This window comes from Mauremys reevesii, linkage group 4 (assembly GCF_016161935.1).
Source record: "Mauremys reevesii isolate NIE-2019 linkage group 4, ASM1616193v1, whole genome shotgun sequence".
Lineage (NCBI taxonomy): Eukaryota > Metazoa > Chordata > Testudines > Geoemydidae > Mauremys > Mauremys reevesii.
In genome coordinates this window covers 129,945,389-129,966,952 of record NC_052626.1, presented here as the reverse complement: position 1 = coordinate 129,966,952, position 21,564 = coordinate 129,945,389, and the positions used below count along the sequence as shown (strand labels likewise).

General features: G+C 54.0%; 1 protein-coding gene and 2 long non-coding RNA genes across 3 annotated transcripts in view; 1 reads left to right on the top strand and 2 right to left on the bottom strand.

Moving 5' to 3' along the window:
- Positions 1–21,564, top strand: part of LOC120404011 (maestro heat-like repeat-containing protein family member 7) — a 134,375-nt gene that overhangs the window by 78,837 nt on the left and 33,974 nt on the right. The window lies entirely within an intron of this gene.
- Positions 10,504–15,007, bottom strand: LOC120404277. Its single transcript, XR_005597903.1, has 3 exons — positions 14,823–15,007; positions 13,306–13,373; positions 10,504–10,922 (listed from the first exon to the last, which is right to left on the bottom strand). It is a non-coding gene; the product is annotated as an uncharacterized LOC120404277 (long non-coding RNA).
- LOC120404279 lies at positions 19,409–20,651 on the bottom strand. The gene is made up of 3 exons (XR_005597905.1): positions 20,554–20,651; positions 20,044–20,102; positions 19,409–19,449 (listed from the first exon to the last, which is right to left on the bottom strand). It is a non-coding gene; the product is annotated as an uncharacterized LOC120404279 (long non-coding RNA).

The window sequence follows — 21,564 nt, the reverse complement described above, 5'->3', positions numbered from 1 at the left end:
AAAGACATGCCTAAAGGAAGACACTTTTTTTTTATTTAACCCCCTTGGCATAAGTGTTTCAATGAAAAAGAACAGGCAGAAACACCTTAGGTTTAAAACCCCAGGTTTTTAGTAACAGACAGTTCATACACCCCTCATTTTGTAAACCAGTGGATTAGAAAGACAAAGAAGCAAAGCTCCTGTTAGCAAAGTAGCCTCTGTGAGTCAGTGGATCAGAGATAAGAAGGCTGCTTCTTTCCCAACCTTTTTAACAAACACAAGTTAAAGTTACTTTGAAAAGACAAACCTAAGACACATCCCTTTTGTAGGTGTTGTAATAAATAAATATGCAGAAGCACCCTAGGTTTAAAACCCCAGGTTTTTAGTGACAGTTTATATTCCCCTTATTTTGTAATCCAGTAGATCAGAGATAAAAAGATTGCCTCTTTACCCGTTTTTTAACAAAAGAGGGAGGAAAGGCTTGTAAAGGAATAAACACTTGAAAAGACCAGCCTATTTGAAGACCCATAACCTTCATTTAGCCCCTTAGGCATAGGGGTTTCAATAACATGCAAGTCCGCAGAAACAACCCAGGCTTAAAAACACAGAAAGCCCGTTTATAAACATTTTTCCCTCGGTTTAGACTAGCACTGGTCATTTTTTTTAGTAAGGACAGCAGGCTTTTGCAGCAAAGCAGCTGTCAGCAACAACAGCCTCTGTAAAGCAGTAGGTCAGAGATAAGAAGGCTGCTTCTTTGCCTGCTTTTAACACATACAAGTGAAAGTTATCAAGTTTTGTAGAGGAATAAACACTTTAAAAGACAAGGCTATATGAATACAGAGCTCTTTAACATTTTTACATGCGTGTTTTAATTAAAAAAGGAGAGCACGCAGAAAACACGCCAGAGTGAAAGCCACAGAACCTTAGTAAGAGCCAGTTTATATCCCCCTTATTTTGTAATCCAGTGGATTAGAGAGAAGTTTCTTTTCCTCCCCATATATTTGAAGCATTTTGTTTTTTTTAAAGTTTATTTTGAAAAAGCAGTATTGCCTGAGCTGTACCAAAACAAGGCCCATCTTAGGGATATTTTGTGGAAGTTTAGTGAACTAATAAGGCTTAAGATACTAGCCTGTTCTTTTAAAATAGTTTTTTTAAAATACCAAAACAACAACTGGGTAAGACTATGGAAACTGGCAACTGAGGGGCGTTTACACATGTATTTTAATTAAAAAAACCCCAATATTGCTTTTTAAAGTTTGGATTTATACAAAAAACACAAGAAAGAATAGCTTCTGTAAAAAAAGTTAGCTGTTTTTTACAGGACCGGCTCTAGGTTTTTTGCCGCCCCAAGCAAAAAAAATTTTGGCTGCCCCCCATCTCAGCCCTGGGCTCCCCCCTGCACCCCTCTGTTGGCACAGCCCTGGGCTCTCCCACCCACACCCCCTGCTGCCCCAGTGCTGGGCTTCCCCTTCCCCCCCCCACTAGTGTCCTCCCCCCACCCTGCTGCCGCCCCAGACCTGGGCTCCACCTTTCCCCCCCACCAGTGCCCCACAGACACACCTCCCTCTGCCGCAGCCCTGGGTCACTGGTAACTCGCTCCCAGGGCGGGTCATTCAGCAGGAATTTTGGATGTGCACAAAACACTGACAGGATTGGTTCCCATATGGTTACAGAGCTGCAGTAAAGTGGATCAATTTTCAGCTGGTGTGATTGGAGGATATCTGGATGCATATTATAAGACTGTCCTCCATAAATGAGGAAAAGTTGAGCTGCCTTTATTATTCTTTTGTTCCACTCTTTCTTTCTATGGGGAATTTGCCAATGCAATATCACTGTCTTCCTTTTAAACAAACAAACAAAAGTCAATGGCTGTTGAAAATAGCAATTCCAGTCCTGATAACCACTGGGAAGCATTTCTTGCTCCATTTTATCCTACTTTTTCTACAGCAAGTTACAGTGGATCAGTATATTTGATTTGGGAGAAATGAAGTAAGAGCTGCCCAAACTGAGCTGGAGCAGTCCTGAATTTTGAGGTGTTCAAATCTGGAGGGCAGGTGCTGGGATGGGGGTGGGGCTGTGGGCTCCGTGGGGGAGCACGGCAGGATGTATGCAGCAGCGTGTCTGGAGCTGCGCGGAGCCAGACAAACTGGTCTGAGTGGCACGGTAAGGGGGCTGTGGGGTTGGAGAAGGGGTAGGGAGTTCCGGGGGGGGCAGTCAAGGGACAGGGAGCAGGGGAGGTTGGATGGGGCAGAGGTTCGGGGGGCAGTCAAGGGACAGGGAGCGGTTGGATAGGCATGGGAGTCCCAGGGGTGTGTCAGGGGACAGGTAGGGGGTGGGGTCCTGGGGGGCAGTTAGGGGCAGGGGTCCTGGGAGGGGGTGATCAGGGAGTGGGGGGGAGTTGGATGGGTTGGGGTTTCTGTGGGGGGCAGTCCGAGGGAGTGGATGGTGCAGGGTGGGGCGTCCCTCCCCCTGGAGTGTCCTGTTTTGTGAATGTTCAAATCTGGTCTCCCTGCCATCCACAGCACTCGCAGCACGCTGCCGCATGAGGTCCCCTCCTTCCTTTCCAGTTGGTAGTGGCCAAGGGAATGCTGGGAAATGTAGTTCTTTCCCTGCTCCAGGGCTGGCTCTATAGGCAGGGAGCTAACCAAGGAACTACAGCTCCCAGGGCCCCCTGTTGGTTCTCAGCTCCCATGCCGCCCCTGCAAATGGGCTGCCCCAAGCAGGTGCTTGCTTTGCTGGTGCCTAGAGCTGCCCCATGGTTTTTTTTACCAGAAATATGGAGCCTTCCTCACCCCTGCGCTACCTACACACACACACACACTTTTCTCCCCCTACTTCCCTCTTTTTTTTCTTCTTTTTTTAAAATGTTTTTTAAAATCTAAACCAAGGACAAACTTTTTTAAAAAAAGCCAGAGCCACAGAGATCAGGCCCTGGGGTAAGAAAGCTGTCCCGAGTTTTAGGGGGCATGTTGCTAACTCTTTTAGTGAAACGGTTTTGTAGGCAGCCTGGCTGTGTACGTTGTTATGCTTTAGCATGGGCAAGCGTTTATTATTTGAAAACACTTTTCCATTTTATGAGGTATTCTCTCCCCCCATCTTACGATCTATTAACAAAAACAAGCTAAAAGATACATTGTAGCAAGGACTGCAAAGGAATAGTTACAATATTGCTGATTATTACCTTGTCTAAGCGCCTGGAGAATGTATTTTGTTTTGTTTTTATAAAAGAGTTTTATGCAAACTGTAACCCTAGGTGATGTACAGCATTAAATAATATGAAACAGTGGATGAGAGGCCTGAGCCATTGTTGAAATCAGAGGGGTTATGATTAAGTCCCAATGAAGAGGGCCTTGCGGTGGAAGATGAAAAGGTACAGCCGAAGCGGAAGATGGTATGATTTAAGAGGGGTTCTGGGGCTGCTTTGCAATGGGTGCATAGGGAGCCTATAACCCTCATGCACAAACACCAGGGCTGGGTGAGGTGGTTGGGCCTTTGTTAGAGGAAGAGGCCTTTCGTACACCTTTTGTTGTTGTTGTTGACAAACTGTAAGATAACTGCGCGTATACTACGGGGGCAACCTACCGCCCTTTTGACAAACCCCACATCCCTGGAACTCCATGAAAACACACTTTACACAGTTATTTTCAACTGACATTTTATTTTACACCACGGCCTATTTTATTCCCAAAACAACCCTCTAACTGGTGTTTGTGCATGAGGGTTATAGGCTCCCTATGCACCATTGCAAAGCAGCCCCAGAACCCCTCTTAAGTTGTACCATCTTCCGCTTCGGCTGTACCTTTTCATTTTCCACCCCAAGGCCCTCTGCACTGGGACTTAATCATAGTCCCTCTGATTTCAGGGTTACAGTTTGCATAAAAGTGTTTTATAAAAACAAAAGAAAATACATTCTCTAGGCGCTTAGACAAGGTAATAATGAACAATACTGTAACTATTCCTTTGCAGTCCTTGCTACAATGTATCTTTTAGCTTCTTTTTGTTAATAGATCGTAAGATGGGGGGAGATAATACCTCATAAAATGGAAAAATGTTTTCAAATAATAAACACTTGCCCATGCTAAAGCATAACAACGTACACAGCCAGGCTGTCTACAAACCGTTTCACTAAAAGAGTTAGCAACATGCCCCCTAAAACTCGGGACAGCTTTCTTACCCCCATGGCCTGATCTCTGTGGCTCTGGCTTTTTTTAAAAAATGTTTGTCCTTGGTTTAGATTTAAAAAAAACATTTTAAAAGAAGAAGAATAAAAAGAGGGAAGGAAGGGGAGAAAAGTGTGTGTGTGTGTGTAGGTTGAGCGGGGGTGAGGAAGGCTCCATATTTCTGGTAAAAAACCAGGGGCGGCTCTAGGCACCAGCAAAGCAAGCACCTGCTTGGGGCAGCCCATTTGCAGGGGCGGCATGGGAGCTGAGAACCAACAGGGGGCCCTGGGTGCTGTAGTTCTTTGGTTAGTTCCCTGCCTATAGAGCCAGCCCTGGAGCAGGGAAAGAACTACAATTCCCAGCATTCCCTTGGCCACTACCAACTGGAAAGGAAGGAGGGGGACCTCATGCGGCAGCGTGCTGCGAGTGCTGTGGATGGCAGGGAGACCAGATTTGAACATTCACAGAACAGGACACTCCAGGGGGAGGGACGCCCCACCCTGCACCATCCACTCCCTCGGACTGCCCCCCACAGAAACCCCAACCCATCCAACTCCCCCCCCCGCTCCCTGATCGCCCCCTCCCAGGACCTCTGCCCCTAACTGCCCCCCAGTACCCCACCCCCTACCTGTCCCCTGACACACCCCTGGGACTCCCATGCCTGTCCAACTGCTGCCTGTCCCCTGACTGCTCCCCCGCACCTCTTACCCATCTAACTCCCCTCCTGCCTGCTGACTGCGCCCCGAACCTCTGCCCCATCCAACCCCTGCTCCCTGTCCCTTGACTGCCCCCAGAACCTCTTACCCCCTCTCCAAGCCCCCAGTCCCCTTACCGTGCCACTCAGACCAGCGTGTCTGGCTCCATGCAGCTCCAGACACGCTGCTGCATACATCCTGCCATGCTCCCCCACGGCGCCCACAGCCCCGCCCCCACCCCACCACCAGCCCACCACATTTGAAAACCACAAAAATAAGGAGTGCTCCCGCTCAGTTTGGGCAGCTCTTACTTCATTTCTCCCAAATCAAATATACTGATCCACTGTAACTTGCTGTAGAAAAAGTAGGATAAAATTGAGCAAGAAATGCTTCCCAGTGGTTATCAGGACTGGAATTGCTATTTTCAACAGCCATTGACTTTTGTTTGTTTGTTTGTTTGTTTAAAAGGAAGACAGTGATATTGCATTGGCAAATTCCCCATAGAAAGAAAGAGTGGAACAAAAGAATAATAAAGGCAGCTCAACTTTTCCTCTTTTATGGAGGAGAGTCTTATAATATGCATCCAGATATCCTCCAATCACACCAGCTGAAAATTGTTCCCCTTTACTGCAGCTCTGTAACCATCTGGGAACCAATCCTGTCAGTGTTTTGTGCAGATCCAAAATTCCTGCTGAATGACCCGCCCTGGGAGCGAGTTACCAGTGACCCCGGGCTGCCGCGGATGGTGGGTGGGGGGGGGGAGGGAAGAGCCCAGGGCTGGGGTGGCAGGAGGTGTGTGTGGGAGGACACAGGTAGGGGGAAATGGGGAAGCCCAGCGCTGGGGCGGCAGGGGGTGTGGGTGGGAGAGCCCAGGGCTGTGGCAGCACGGGGATGCGTGGGGGAGCCCAGGGCTGGGACAGGGGGCAGCCAAAATTTTTTTTGCTTGGGGCGGCAAAAAACCGAGAGCCGGTCCTGATATGTTCTTTTGATATGTTCAGTTCCATGCAGCTATCCATTGTTATCGAGGGCACTATGCCCTGTTGGAGGCAGTGTGACCTAGTGGATACAGCCCTGGGCTAAGCTGCAGGAGACCTGGGTTCTAGTCCTGGCACTAGCCAGCTGTGTGACTTTGGGCAAGTCACTTCACTGCTGTGTGCCTTAGTTTCCCTGTTTGTACAAAGGGGATTCTGATCTCCACGATAAAGCGCTTAGCGATCTGGGGCTGAAACGTGCCATATCACAGCGAGGTGTTAGTATTCATTCCCTTTCTCTTCCTCCCAGCCGGGAGCCACTACTACTGCCATAAAGACCACTGTGTTCCAGAAACAACGTCAACCCAATGCTTCCGAAGTGACCTACTCAGGGTGCCGCTTGCCCCCATCCGGCCAGGAGGTAAATATCCGTGTGATCGACGTAGCAGGTGACCAAAACCATCGCTTGCCCTTATTCCACAAGCCTGATGATTCTCAGACCCAGTTTTTCATCTCCACCAACCCTCCCGCTTGGGAACAGAGTTTTAGTAGCAGAGGCTGTAGTGAGGACTCGCAGGGCTAAGATCATACTAAAAATGCTGTGGAGCATTCCTATATCAAGCTAAAGGAGCAGCGTGCATTGCGGGATATGGTGTTCTCACCAGGGCCGGCTACAGGCACCAGCTTAGCAAGCAGGTGCTTGGGGCAGCCACTCTGGAGCGGGGCGGCAGGTCCAGCTATTCGGTGGCAATTCAGCGGAGGGTCCCTCACTCCTGATCGGAGCGAAGGACCTCCCGCTGAAATGCCGCAGATCGCAATTGTGGCTTTTGGTGGTGGGGGTGGGGGGCTGCTTGGGGCGGCAAAATCCCTGGAGCCGGCCCTGGTTCTCACCTATCTTTATCATGTGTGCAACTTGCTGGGGGATAGGGTGACCAGACAGCAAATGTGAAAAACCAGGATGGGGGTGGGGGGTAATAGGAGCCTACATAAGAAAAAGACCCCACAATCAGGACTGTCCCTATAAAATCGGGACATCTGGTCACCCCACTGGGGGAGGGAGCAGGGGTTGTTTCAGGGCTGCCGTGGTGGGGGGGGCGGGCAAGTGGGGCAATTTGCCCCGGGCCCCACAGGGGCCCCCATGGAATACAGTATTCTATAGTATTGCAACTTTTTTTATGGAAGGGGCCCCTGAAATTGCTTTGCCCCAGGCCCCCTGAGTCCTCTGGGCAGCCCTGGGTTGTTTGCAAATGAGCAAATAACCAAACAATCGTCGCTTCCCGAATGAAGGAGGTTTGGCCGGACAGTTACTAAGGGGCAGCTGGCGCTAGGTGGCGCTGTTGGCTAATGGCAATATCTGTTTCTGCCCATCCACAGCGCTGGGCGAGCAGGGACTGGGCCCTGCAGGCAGGTGCTTTGGCAGAGCTGGGGCAGGGAGCAGAACAGGACTGGCAGGGGATACTCCAGCCTAGGGCAGCAGTGCATTGGCAGAGCGGCTGGGAGCTGTGCTGGGGTAGCTGGGAGCACGGCAGGCCAAGATCCTGGTGTATTGACTGGGCTGCATGGGGAGGCCACAGATTGCACTAGCACAGGATGTTGCAGGTCCGGATCGAGGTGTGTGTCAAAGCTGGGGGAGGCAAGTGCCCATAGCAGCAGCCCCACAGCACCGTGCCTGGGCCCGGGCAGCTCTGTCAGCCTCCTGCGTTCAAGAGAACCGGTTCCACTCCAAAGAGGAGGCATTTTCGGGACAAGCGCCTTCGCTCACAGTAACTGCCCTGGCCGCATGGCTGCCGGCCGCCATCAGCGGCTGTGTGTGACGTTGCATTTCTCAAGGGAACCTGGCTCACAGCTCTCTCTGTTCACAGGGGAGGTCGTTGGTACGGTTTGCATCCAGACTGCGGGGCAGACCCAGCAGTAGCTGACCACATCCCCGTTCCTACAGCATCGCTGGGTCCTTTGTTAAGGGCAGACGGCAGCAGCGGAAAAGGAGCTTTACATCTTGTGCCACAAGAATCTCATTGAAGCAGGAGGACCACGGAAGGCAGAAGGCAAACGCTGAGCCCCCTCTGAACTCTCCCTGGCGCTCTGAAGCAAAGCAGTCACGCTGAAGGCAACTATTCTCCAGTCTTCACTAGGGGCCCGATCCTGGGACGTGCTGAGGTCACTTAACGGCACTCGGGACCCTTCCAGGATCAGGCCCCATAATTCCATATGCCAGGCTGTTATTATCACGTCGCATTTATACTGCACTGGTGCCTAGACGCCAGCCAGGCCTGGGGCCAGCTGTGCTGGGGACTCCAGCAGACAGAGCTCGTGTCTTCCTGTATGCAAACCACACATGCCATGTGCTGAAATCAGAGCACGGGGAAAAGCTAACCTTAGCGTGGTATCAACGCACCACGCCAGCTGTCAGAGACACGGTGTCTGGTGCCCCTTTGTGACACGCTGCAGGCACAGAAGGGTCTGTGGGACTGTGAAGAACAGAGGAGACATGGGGATTTTTTTCAGGAATTGTCTCTCTGATTGCAATCGTGCCGCCTGCCCCAGGCTGCAAAGGGTTAACTCAGTCCTCGGTGGCTTTGTTCTGCGGGAACTGGCGTCAGGGCTCTAGACAGCCCCAGCCCCAGTGCGTAACACACAGGACAGGGGCCAAGGCCTGGGACGTGTGGGCTCCATCCAAACTGGACACCACGTGCTGGTGGCTTGTGGCAAGAAGTGGGGCAGTGGGTGGATGCAGCCCAAAGGGCCTGGCTGGTTTCAGAGACGCTCCCTGCAGCTCCCAGAGAAGCAGGGTCTGCAGAGAAAGAGCCTGTCAGCTGCCCCAGAAGAGCAGGGGGACCAGGGCGCGTCGCAGGGACGGCCTAGCTAATTCTGGAGAGAAATTCTAAACGTAGATCAGACAGTGTGTGTGCTGGGAGGGGGAGGGGGAGACCTTTTGCCACTTGAACCCCTTTGCCATGGGTGGCAAGTTCATAGAAATTTTGGTGGTGCCCAGAACCCACCCCCCAACTCTGACCCCCCCCAAACCCCACCCCCACCTGCCTAAGGCTGTGGGAGGGAGTTTGGGGGGAAGGTCTGGGGTGCAGGAGGGGGTGAGGCGTGCAGGCTTTGGGATGGAGTTTGGGTGCAGGCTCTTGGCTGGGGGTGGGGGTGTAGGAGTGGGTGAGGGGTGCAGACTCTGGAAGGGAGTTTGGGGGTGGGAAGGGGTGTGTCGGAAGGGGAGGGGCTGCATGCTCTGGGAGGGGGCAGGATAGGAGGGAGTGCAGGGGGATGAGGGTTGGGGGTGAGGATGAGGGGTTCATGATGCAGGAGGGGGCTCAGGGGGAGGGGGGATGGGGATGAGGGTTGGGGCTGAGGATGATGGGTTCATGATGCAGGGGGGCTCAGGGCTGGAGCAGAGGATTAGGGTGCGGGGGGATGAGGGTTGGGGCTGAGGATGAGGGGTTCAGGATGCAGGAGGGGCTCAGGGCTGGAGCAGAGGATTAGGGTGCAGGGGGATGAGGGCTCTGGCTGGGGCTGAGGGGTTTGGGGCGTTGGAGAGGCTCAGGGCTAGGGCGGAAGGGCAGGGTAAGGGCAGCCTGCCTCGCCATTAGGGGATGGGGGGTGCTAGGATCCTGGGGCAGCAGACAGCAGTTCTGCCGGGAGCCGCTCTGCATAGGAATGTGCTACACCGGCAGCACAAGCAGGCCCGGGAGAGGCAGGCGCCGCTTTCTTTCAGGCAGGGAATTAGCGGGGCGGGGGGAGACCCGCGGGGGCCGGGGCCCGATCCAGGCAGGGCCAGGGGAGAGACCCAGCTCCAAATATTGCTGGAGCAAGGCCCCCAGCCCTGAATATTCCTGGTGCTTGGGCACCTCGAGCCCATATGACCTGCCGCCTGTGCCCTTCGCTTCCCGTTTGCCATGTTCCTGTGCAGAACTAATCCTTGGCTGTGACGCAGCTGTTGGGTGTCGCTGTGTTTATCAGCTGCTGGCAGCTTCCCAGGGGAGTCTATAGACGGGGCCGAACCTGCTGGAGCTGCTGAGGGGAACAATGGTGCTGTGGGCTGGGGAGCCAGGGTCACAGTGGGGTGGAAGGCGAGATTCCCTCGCACAGAAGTGCCGGCGCCGGCTCATCGCTGGGAAGGGAGCCCCGGAGAGACGGACGTTTTGTCTCCCTGGTACGTTCGTGCGCAGCAAGTTCGCATGCGACAGCTTCACCCCCTGGCTTGCTGTGCACTAACTCGCCCTGTGGACAAGCCCTGAGAGAGGTGCAGCTCAGCCCTGACCTGCGACAGGAACAGAGTTTGGTTACAGAAACTATCAACTTCCTCCCTTTCAGGTTACCAACGCTGCTCCAACATTTTCCATTGCAAGATTATTTTGGGGGGGCAGTTGGGGAGAGGGGTTTGCCAAAAAACAAAATTTTGGGTTTCCAGCAACTGAGAGCTCAACATTTTGGGGGTTTGGGAGTTCCTGTTTTTCAACAAAAGCCCCTGAAAACATCAAAGAAAACAAAAAAAAACTTTGTCTACGTTGTTGCCATTTCCTGAGCAGCTCTACAGATTAATCTTTGCTCTGAATGTCCTGGGTTTCTTAATGGGAGGTTTCCTGTTTAACTTTACCATTCCTGGAGGTAACATACCCATTGCTGCAGGCCTGCAATCTAACATCACCTGTAGGTACCCCACTGTCATCAGGTGATGGCCTAGTTACCCCCCTTGGACACCCCACTGTCATCACTCAAGTGCGAATTTGGTGAAGGATACACAAGACCCCAGCTCCCCTCCTATGGGCACCTTGGCTCTGTAACAGGCAGTACAACAGGGTTTTAGACGCCTCGCAGCCGTGCCGCGGATCCACGCAGGGCACTGAGCTGTGCAGCATTGACAGACACGTCTCAGAACAAAACTGTACTCGGATCTAATTTTCCGTGGGGGTTTCTCTGCTGCTATGGACTGCACAGACCTACAATGCCCAACAGCCATGAAATCCCTGGGGAGCTGGTCTTCCGGCAAAATAGCAATTTGTATCCATTCTGTGTGTTCTGGGGGGCAGCCCCTTGCTCCGGCAGGGCTGGGATGTTACGGAGCGGAGCAGCGGCAGGGAAACCCCGGGGGTCCACAGCTCTACCCAGCACTGGTGCTGTGAAAGAAAAGAGAGAGATTGCAGCGAACCCCCCAGGGAGCGTTCTCACCCAGCGTTATCTGCTTCCCCAGGGGATTCCATTTGCAGACAAGGCTGAGGGGGGCAGGCCATGTCTGCTACGGCCCTGCACATGTTTTCTCATCCCAGCTCTGGCTTCTCTTGGGAGCCTGCTGCTCTCGGCAGGTGCCGCGTGAGACTGTGACGCTGGCAGAGCAGGTGCCCGCTCATGCCAAGGTCCCTGTCTCCGCTGAACACTGCCAAATACAGAGCTGGAAACAGTCTTACTCCCTTGTGTATTAGTGTTGTTAAAATAGGTATTTGAATTATAAGAATGTGTTTAGCGTTTAGACTGCATTAAATGCATGTGAGTTGCTGCAGCTTTAATCTAATGTAAATCTCTGTATACTATCTGGCAAAGTAGTATTTGGGCAGTTATATTGTAAGCCTCTGTAATTGTATAAATCACCCGACTGGAGAGAGAGATTAACTAGTGTGACATACGGATCTGCAACGTCCTGCTTAGCAGGACAGGCCCATCGACACCAGATGGACGATTGTGGAACGTTAAAAAGGACAAAAGACTTTGTTGCTCTGCTCCCCAATGAAGATGCATCCTGCAATTGGATTCTCACATCCCTTGAGTTTGCAGCTCAGCGCACGTGAGAGGAGGGGATAAAACCCTAACAAGGAGGCACTGATTATCTTTGTGCTGCTTGGAGTCTGGGAGGAGGGGGCAAGGTTTGTTAGGCATAAGCAAGAGATCCCCAGTTGCTTAGTCTTAAAAGACACATAGAGCTTGTTAATTATAGACTTATGTTACCTTCTGAAACTTAAGATTGTAACTCATTTGTGTGTGTATGTTCACCTGCTTTAACCATGTCAATACCGCTCTAGTTTCTTTTTCCTGTTAATAAATCCCTATCGAGTTTATTGTAGGATTGTCTACAAACATTGTCTTTGGTGTGAGATTTAAGGTGCCATTGACCTGGGGTAAGTGACTGGTCCTTTGGGACGGGGACTAACCTGAATCTTGCCGTGACTCTTGGTGTAAGGGACCATGTACCAGAGTTGTAGCTCCCCTGGGTGGCGAGACAGATCAGAGTACCCACAGGGACTGGCTGTGCCTCCGTGGTTAGGCTCTTTTAGTACCTGAGGAGTTTGCACTGGATGATTGGTTGGTGAAATCTAAGTGTAGAACTCACAGCCAGTGTGGGGTTTGTGCCCTGGGGTTGGTACGCACGCTCCTGGGTCCCGCCAGGCAGCGGGACAGAGATTAGCTGTAGGGGTAACAGTTTGCAGAGGTGCCCAGACAGGGTTTTTTAACCTTAGCAGTAGATGGGGCTGTGACCACAGCATTGCTCAGCCCAGGCATTCCAGGACCACTAGTCAGCCTGACTTCACAACCCTGAGCTTTTTTTCTTAAAGTTACCCCAGTCTCCCATCCCCGTAGTGTTTGGGCAACCCCCAGTCAGCACCTCGTGAGGCAGGGCTGTTATCCCCACCGGGCAGCTGGGGAGATGAGGCTGAGAGAGACTAAGGCCCAGAAGCTCAAAGGTGCTCAGACTCAGTGGAAGTTAGGTCACACAGGGAGCCTGCGGCAGTGCGGGGCCTGAAGCCAGACTCCTGTGTCCCAGGCTAGAGCGCCGACCTTCTGGTGTTTGAACCTCGAGGGGTCACGCTTCAAAGAAAAACGAAAGCCGGGAGTCCCCTGGGAGCACAGGAGTCTGGGAGCTGGGGCTTTAAGCAAAAACACCAAAATCATGAGCTGCCCGTGCTGTGACACTGGGTTTGTAACGAATAGACCCTCTGGTGACGTCTGCATAAGGACCACAAAGGCAGCAGGCCCGGAAAGAATTTGTACCATTGGTGTCAGAGGTCATTGCACCTGGGAGGCAGCAGTGCCCGCAGACGTGCTGTATTTACACGTGCAGTCACTAGAGGGCGCTGGCGCCACTGTATTGGTGCCTTGCACCTGTTGCCCAAGCACCTTAGGCTTAGGCTGAGATTCATTTCTCCATTGCCACAGGCTGGGTCCTGCCATCTGGGCCCTGCGCTGCGTCGGGGCTGTGATGATTGTGACGCTGGAAGCAAACCCCTCCCAAGCAGCCTGGCACGCAGCACGCTCCCTGCACCACCCAGCTGCCCACCCTGCCCCTCTGCAGACCAGCGGGTACAGCCAGGACCCGGTCCCTTCCCCACGCTGGCTGGGGGCTGTCTGCTTGGTCCATGTGCCTCTAGCCGAACAATCTGCTGCCCTAAGCCATCGTTCCTGGCAGCCTCCTCCTCTCCCTCCCCCCAATCCAGCCCCTAATTAGCAGCCATAAATCAGACAGCTCCACTGGTGCTCCCGGGGGGGTCTGCGGCACACCGAGGGGATCACCTGAGCGGGCAACGCCGTTCTCACTCCTGCTGGCGTCGCTCACGCTGTGAGAGCTCCAGGGGACATTTCTGTAACACACAACAGCCCATCCGTTAGTCCAGTAGCAACCCACGGGAAGCTAACGCCGCCGGGCCGCTCTTCAGCCCCAAAGATTTGAAAAGGACGTCCCGAACCCTTGAAAACCGCCACTGGGACTGGGTTGCGTTAACCAACCACTGGCAAAAGGCCAGTGAGAGGAACCGTGGGGAAGCTGGATTACATACGAATCAGCATGTCTGGCTGGGGCATCCCGGCATGTTTAGAGGTAAGCTACTGACTTTATCAACCCAATGGCACGTGGCTTTGAAAAGCCAGAGGGGAAGTGAAGTCCTAGAGCTTGTCTGCAGGGGGAGATTTACTGGATCAGGATGTGAATTGAATTAAACTTGAATTAAGGCCAATTTTATTCCAAATTACAGTGTGAACATAGGGGATTAATCCAGTTTAACTAATCCAGTTTTAATTCACACCTTTACTGGATCCAGATTAATTTTCCTGTGTAGACGAGGCCCAAGATAGAAGCAAATGAGCTGCCACTCTTCAAATACAGTAATGAGAGATCCTTAAAGTCCCTCCTGGAAAATCTAGCTTTGATTTCGAGTAAGGTAATGGCAGAAATAATGCGTGGAGGCATCAGCGATGATGGGACCGTGAGCAAAGAACAGTGCTGGGGGTTAGGTGAGGCAGGCTGTGCCTGCAGCTGAGGAGATGGTCAAGATTTCCTACAGTGACGAGTGATTTTGAGGGCCCATCTTCAGACACATGCAAGAGGTCTTATTTTCAGTGCTTATTCTCACCCTCTGAAAATCGTGTGTCGATTTAAACTGTGTCGAGTTGGGGCCCAAAAATCGAGGGACCCAAAATTGCTGGGCACTTTGGAAAGTCTTGGCTGGGTGCCTGAGCCAGTTGTGCCCAGGGCTCTCGTCCCTGCACTAAGGGTGCCACAGCAGGGCGTGGCATCGAGGGAACCTCTGAACCGCGGGGAAGTGCCACATTGTGACTTGCTCTCCCGCTCAGACACCAGTGGCAACATTAACCATCCCGAGCGAGTTCACAGGGTTCTATAGGGATGTGTATTGTCCAGCGTCGGGGCCCATCTCTTTCACCTCCCCCAGTGACACAGCGCAGGGGATAAACGGCAGGACACCACAGCAGCAGCGGGGGCCAAGCTGGGAGTGCTGGGGAGCCCCAGGGAGGAGAGAGAGCGGAAGGAGAGCTGGAGCCATGGGCAGAGAACTGAGATCCCGCCTGAGACAGTGAGCTCCAGCCAGCAGGGAATGCAGGGCGCGCTCTCAGGAGCTGCCCTGTCTCTCGAGGGACATCCACGCCTTGGCAGCTGTACAGCCGCCTTCTGCCAAAGCAGGTGAGCCGGTGGGTGCCAGGGAGAGCCCGGACGGCAGAGGTGGGAGAGGTGAGCGCTGGTGGGGGAGGGGGGGTTGCATTGCAATAAACCACCAGAGAATGACGGGCTCACAGACCTGTAGGTAGCAGAGCCAGGGACCGGGGCAGCGAAGGGTCTTCACTTCCGGGGACGGGAAAGTCTGGCTCTCGGGGTGAGTGTGGTGGGTCCTGGCCTCCTGCCTCTGGCAGATGCACCGGAGCTGCCCCTGGTTCCACACGCAGCCTGGCTGGTGGCTGGTCTCCCCGGGGCGGAGAGCTGGCGGGATGCTGGAATCAGAGGCAGATGGGTGACCATCACCGCCGTGCAGTCCCCAGCGGAGCCCAGGAAAGGCAGCAGTGCCCGGCACTAGGGCAGGAGAGGCCAGTGGGCAGCTAGTGGCCCTGTGCTGGAGGAGCTGAGCTGAGCCGCAGCGTGGCAAACGCCCGATGGCTGGCCAGTGGCGGCAATGCTGCGGAGAGGCAGCGATGGGGCTCTCAGAGTCTGCTGCTCTGCCAGTCAGTCTCTCCAGGGGAGCAGAGCCGTGGATTGGGGACCTGGGTGGCACTTTCTGGCCAACATGGGGTCACTCATACCCCCCACTTCTCCACAGGGGCAGGCACCTCTGTGCATGGGGTTTGCCCCTCCCCCGTGCAGCGCTATCTTCCCACAAACCCCTGTAAAGGGGCGCTGAAGACAGGCTTCTGTGGCAGTGGGGGCGCAGAGCCCAAGGCAGGTGCCCCCCGTGTCCCACAGGCGCCCATGACCTGCGGGGACTGTCCCATGGAGGTGCTAACCCCGCCCCGACAGAGCAGGGCAGGAGCTGTTCCTCATGGGTGTGGTGCTGGGCTGTCTCCCCTCGGGGAGCGGGGTGATCCGGCCCAGCGCTGCCCACTCCCCATGGCCACGTTTCTAACTGGACCCCTCAGGCGGGCGGCCGGGCACGTGTGTGCCCAGGTCTGTGCACACGCCACCTCCAGGCTGGCCGACAGCAATCGACAGAACAGCCAATGGGCCCCTAGAAAGGGACGGCTGAGGTTTTGGGCGGTGCTGCCGGCTGCGCTGCTGGGCGTGTTCTTCCGGCTCGGCCAGGGCGTCCCCGTGCCGCCCGGCTGCCTTCGCCGCAGCCGGCACCGCCCAGTGCACGCCTGGGAGCCCTGCGGCCCCCCCACGCCATTTCAAAGGGCCCAGGGCCATGGGCGGTGGGTCTCAACGGCAGGGGGAGGATGGACCTCCCCAAACAGCCTTGTGTGGCCCTGCCCACACTCAGGCCCCTTCCTGCTTCCTGGGCTGCGCTGCTGGGGGCTCTTCCCCCACAGGCTGGGGGCTAATGGGGGCCGGCCTGTGCTCCGGGGAGGGGGGTGGGGCGCGTCTCCCACTCACCCTCCCTCCCGGCGTTCCGGGGCTGGCGGCACTCGGGCGGCCTGGGGGTGTGTACGGGGGGCTGGCTGCCACGCCGGGGGGGGGGGGCGCTGGCGGGTAAAGAGGGGCCTCCGGCCGAAGGGGGTCTGGGCCGAGGCGGCCTCCCAAACCCGGGTTCACCGCCCCCATCCCAGGGCCCCGGGCCCTGGGCAATTCCCTACCACCCCTGTTGGTGGGCCTGGGGCCAGTCCCACGCTCCCAGGGGTTACAGAGCCCCCCACGGGGGAGGCGGCTCAGGGCCGGCCCAGGATTTAGCCCTTAGGATCCAGCGTTCAGCCAGGAATCTCGCCGGCCCCGATCCCAAGGCCAGTGACGGACTCTCCTCGACTGCAATGGGCCTTGGGCCAGGCCCTCCCAGCACAGCGCCTTCTCCTCCCCGATGCCCAGCGAGGGAAACGGCCACAGTCGTCAGCCCTGAGCTCCCACCAGACAAACCCAGGGCCCAGCACTTCCTTCCGTTCCAGAGGCGCCTTACCCGCCCCTGCGGGCTCCGCGCAGTCCTCACACTCCCACAGGCCCCTGGTTGTCCCCAGCGAGGAGCAGCGGTGGGTCCCCTGGGAGCCACACGAGCTGCACAGCAGCAGCTGCCACGGGCTGGGAAAGCAAAGAGGTCGGTGTCGGCACCTCCCAGCTGGAGGGCCGGGAACGGCCCGAGCGAAGGTGGGATGGTGGCCCAGATCCTCTGAGGTTCCCCAGGCTCCTAACTCCCTTGGGTTTCAGTGGCTGTTAGGAGCCTAAATACATCTGAGGATCTGGGCTGCAGCCCCGGCTCCTCCCTGCAATGAGATGGCAAAGACCAGAACAAAGGCACCCGCCTCCCTTCACGCCAGCGGGCCGGCACACCCCATCCGCCAATAGCCGGCCATTGCCGTGCAACGCCTGCTGGGCTACGGCTGAGCTGCCAATGGCCAGCAAGGGGCGGGACCTAGACTGAATCCAACCCCACCCCCTCCCCGGCACAGCATGGACAATGCGCCCGGGGCAAAGCCCTGGGAGGTTAACTGCCTACCCGTCGTCTGCGGATTGCTCTCTGCCGCCCACGTACAGGCAGCAGCCGGCATCACAGCAGCTGTGTCTGTGATACTGGTCGCTGAACGCGCCGTCTTCCTCCCAGGCGGTGTCCCTGAGGGAGCAATGGGGGGAATTAGCGTTCCTCTAGCAGGCATCCACAGGGTGCTGGCACTTCAAATGCTGGGTACCAGGCTGCAAGCTCCCTGGGGCAAGGACCATGTCTTTCATCTGTGTTTGTACAGCACCTAGCGTAATGGACTCCCGGTCCAGGTCTGGGGCTCTGATGCTGGAAGCAGGGGCGGCTCTGGAAATGCCGCCACCCCAAAGAGGGCAGCACGCCGCAGGGGCGCGCTGCCAGTCGCTGGTCCCGCGGCTCCGGGGGACCTCTTGCAGACGTGCCTGCGGAGGGTCCACTGGTCCCATGCCTGCGGGAGGTCCACCCGAGCCGCGGGACCAACGGACCCTCCACAGTCATGCCTGCGGAAGGTCCGCCGGAGCCGCCTGCCGCCCTTCAGGCAAAATGCCGCCCCACACGCGCACTTGGCACGCTGGGGTCTGGAGCCGGTCCTGGCTGGCAGGCCAGGTGCCAGCTCATGCCAGGTCCCCGTGTCCCAGCTGGGCACTGACAGTTACAGAGCTGGAATCTGTCTGGCTCACTTGTGGGTTACAATTGATAAAATAGGTATAAGAACGGCCAGACTGGGTCAGACCAAAGGTCTATCTAGCCCAGTATCCTGTCTTCTGATAGTGGCCAATGCCAGGTGCCTCAGAGGAAATGAACAGAACAGGGAATCACCAAGTGATCCATCCCCTGCCGCCCATTCCCAGCTTCTGGCAAACAGAGGCCGGGGACACCATCCCTGCCCAGCCTGGCTAATAGCCATTGATGGACCTGTCCTCCAAGAACTTATCTAGTTTGAACGATAAGAAAGCGGTTAGTGTTCGGAGTCTTTCGGATGCTTGTGCGTTGCTGCCTGCATTGATCTGACTTGTGAGATCTGCGTTCCACACTGCAGTGTAACATTTGAGCGGGTGTCGTGTGAGCCCCTGTGAGTGTCTGAATCGCTAGACACAGGGCCGGCTCCAGACCCCAGCGCGCCAAGCGCATGCTTGGGGTGGCGTGCTGCGGGAGGGCGGCAGATGGCTCCGATGGACCTCCCACAGGCATGACTGCGGAGGGTCCGCTGGTCCCGCGGCTCTCGTGGAGCATCCGCAGGCATGCCTGCGGGAGGTCCACCGGAGCCGCGGGACCAGCGGACCCTCTGCAGGCATGTCTGCAGGAGGTCCACCGGAGCCGCGGGACCGGTGTCCGCCAGAGCGCCCCCTGCAGTGCGCCGCCCTGCTTGGGGCAGCGCAATTCCTAGAGCCGCCCCTGGCTAGACAGGAGAGGGACACTAAGTAGGCTGGAGAACTGCTCTTCTACAGAAATTGTTACACGTCTCCCAAAAGAAGAGACCCATCCGTCCCACAACACCCCACTGCATCAGTCTCTCATGTTTCAAACTTGTAAGTAATAGCCAGGCAAGGCGTGTTAGTCTTATTTTTGTTTTCTCAGCTTGTAAATGTTCCTTTTGGCTGAGAGGATTTGACCTCTGTTTGCTGTAACTGTGAACCTAAGGCTAGAGGGGGTTCTCTGGGCTATATGAATCTGCTTACCCTGTGTTGGGATTTTGTGGTTCCCAGTGAGTCTGATGCTGGGTAGAATCAAGGGACTTCGATTCCATGTGATTCAATTCAACAAGGCTTTATTCAATATGTGCACAAGGAGAGCCCCTGGGACAAAGAATCGGGCAGAGTCCCTCCAGCCAGGAGCCCCTCCCCTAGCTAGTGTATAGCACATGGCACTTATAGAACAAGTTATAGAACAACTTACAGAACATGAAGCTCTAACCAATCACAGTTAAACAAACCCATATAGGGGTTTGTTTATCACATGCTCATAGTGCGCCATGCCACATGCTGAGCTCACCCCCTCCCCCTGGCTTTCTCTAGAATGTTCCGAGGCTGGTGAGCCACAGTGGGCTTCCCTAGGCACAAGTACCCTGCAAAGCACATTGTATCCAAAATGAACACAAGCATCCCCTTCAGCTCCCCCATTTGGTTTTGGGGTAAGAACAATTCTTAGACCCCACTAACACCACTTCCTTGTATTTATTAGGAGCAATAATTAACTTTATCAATAATTAACTATGATTTTGAGAACAGAATGAAATAATACATAATAATATTTACAATCAAAATAATCGTTTCCCATCGAGTCCATCTTGCCACCTGGACTGCCGAAGATTTCTTTCCTGATAAAATAGCAAGGACAGCGTGAGGCACGACAATAATTACATCCTGCACACCGATTAGTGGTGAGGCTTGATTGAGGGCCATAGAAGCTCCTTCCACCGCCTGGAGGCACGGTGGCATTGCTTGAGAGACAGCATCTAGTTTAGAAGAGTAGTGTGCTACTGGGCACTGTTTGTCCCCATGTTTTTGCATGAACACTGCTGTCATATGTCCCTCTCTGACATGCGTGTACAATGTAAAAGGCATTAATGGATTAGGAAGTCCCAACCCTAGGGCAGTACTTAGCCTCTGTTTCAATGTGGTAAATGCCTGTTCACATTCAAATGTCCATTCAATTTCATCATGTGGTCCACCAGCACCCGTCAGGAGATTTTTAAGGGGCTGGACAATCCTTGAATAATTTGGGATTTGAGTTCGGCAGAAATTAAATAGCCCCAACTCTTTCCTAACTCCCCTGACCGTAATTGGTCGTGGGCATGCATTAATAGCCTCAATGCGGTCAACAGTTAAACACTTGTACCCCTTGGATATGAGATACCCCAGATAGGATACTTCCTCCTTTGCGATCTGAGCCTTTCTAGCATTACATTTACCCCACTGTCTGCCAAGTGCTGCAGGATCACTTCTAAGCCTTTCATGTGCGTTTGGCCATCTGGTGAGGAGACAAGAAGATCATTAACATACTGTACAACACAAGAAGCCACGTCTGGCAGCTTTGCCAGCACATCAGCTAACACTCTATGAAACAAAGTAGGTGAGTTATAGAAACCCTGGCTGAGGCGAGTGAAGGTATATTGCTTCCCTTTAACAGTGAATGCAAACCAAAACTGACTGTCAGGGTGCCCAGGAATAGACCAAAAGCCATTGCTAATGTCCAAGGCTGAAAACACTATGTGATCATCAAAAGCACGTAAGCCTCCCTCTACCATCCACTCCTGTACCTTTTCCCAGAAGGGTAGGTTTGGGTTATTAAGCTGCAAAGATGACAATTCTTTTAACATGCTCCGCAAGTCAGAGGGACTTATAGGAGTGTGCTCTAGGCGACTAACAGTAGCAGGGCCCCCTTCCCCTGGGTTAGGATTAGGGACAGTGGGCACTCTCACCGGAGCCATGAAACTAGACTGATATCCCCATGTTACACATGTAGGGTCCAAAGGTGCTGAGGGACAAGATTTCTTTCCCTGCAAGTCTGCTTCTTTATACTTTTTTGCTTCTGCTTGCAGTTTTCCCACCTCTGCTTCTAACTCTCCCACCCTTCCTTTTAGCACATCACTCTTTCTAACCAGCAGTTTATAATCAACAATTGAACACATACCAGCCATTTTGTCCTTCTTTATTTCAATCATACAGCCAAAATATTTTCACCAGAAAACTAATAAACTTACTGCTACAAGTTATAAAAACACTAATCATACACTCTTCATATTGTGGATTATTATATCCCTTCATCTTTCCCTTTTTTTAACCTAAATATCCTCCAATCTCCAAATTTTTAAACACAATTCTGTTTACAGACTAATAACAATGTATTCAAATCAAACACCCCAGACTAAAATGACCAATCAGCAGATTAATCTTTTTTCCGATTTATTTGATCTGCACAATTACAATGTCCAATTGGGAGATCGGGGCCAGCCAACACATTCGCTAGAGGTACTTAGGGATCTACCTGCCCCTACACTAACTATTGCTCCTTACAGCCTCTTTGATTTCCCACTTCAACAGCACTTAGGGTATGGCTACACTGGCGAGTTGCAGCACTGGAAAGCCTCCACCAGCGCTGCAATTAGTAAGTGGCCACACCTGCAGGGCACTTCCAGCGCTGCAACTCCCTGGCTGCAGCGCTGGCCGTACACCTCACTCGGCATGGGGAATAAGGATTGCAGCGCTGGTGCTGCAGCGCTAGTCATCAAGTGTGGCCACACACCAGCGCTGTGATTGGCCTCCAGGGTATAAGGATGTATCCCAGAATGCTTTTATAAATTACTCTCTTTGTTTTGTTATGAACGAGCTCCACGCGGAGCTCCGTTGCCGCTGCTGCTTATCTAAAAAACAAACAGAGCTCCTGTTTGCTGTGATCATCTGTACCTGGCTGTAACCAATCAGATGAGAGG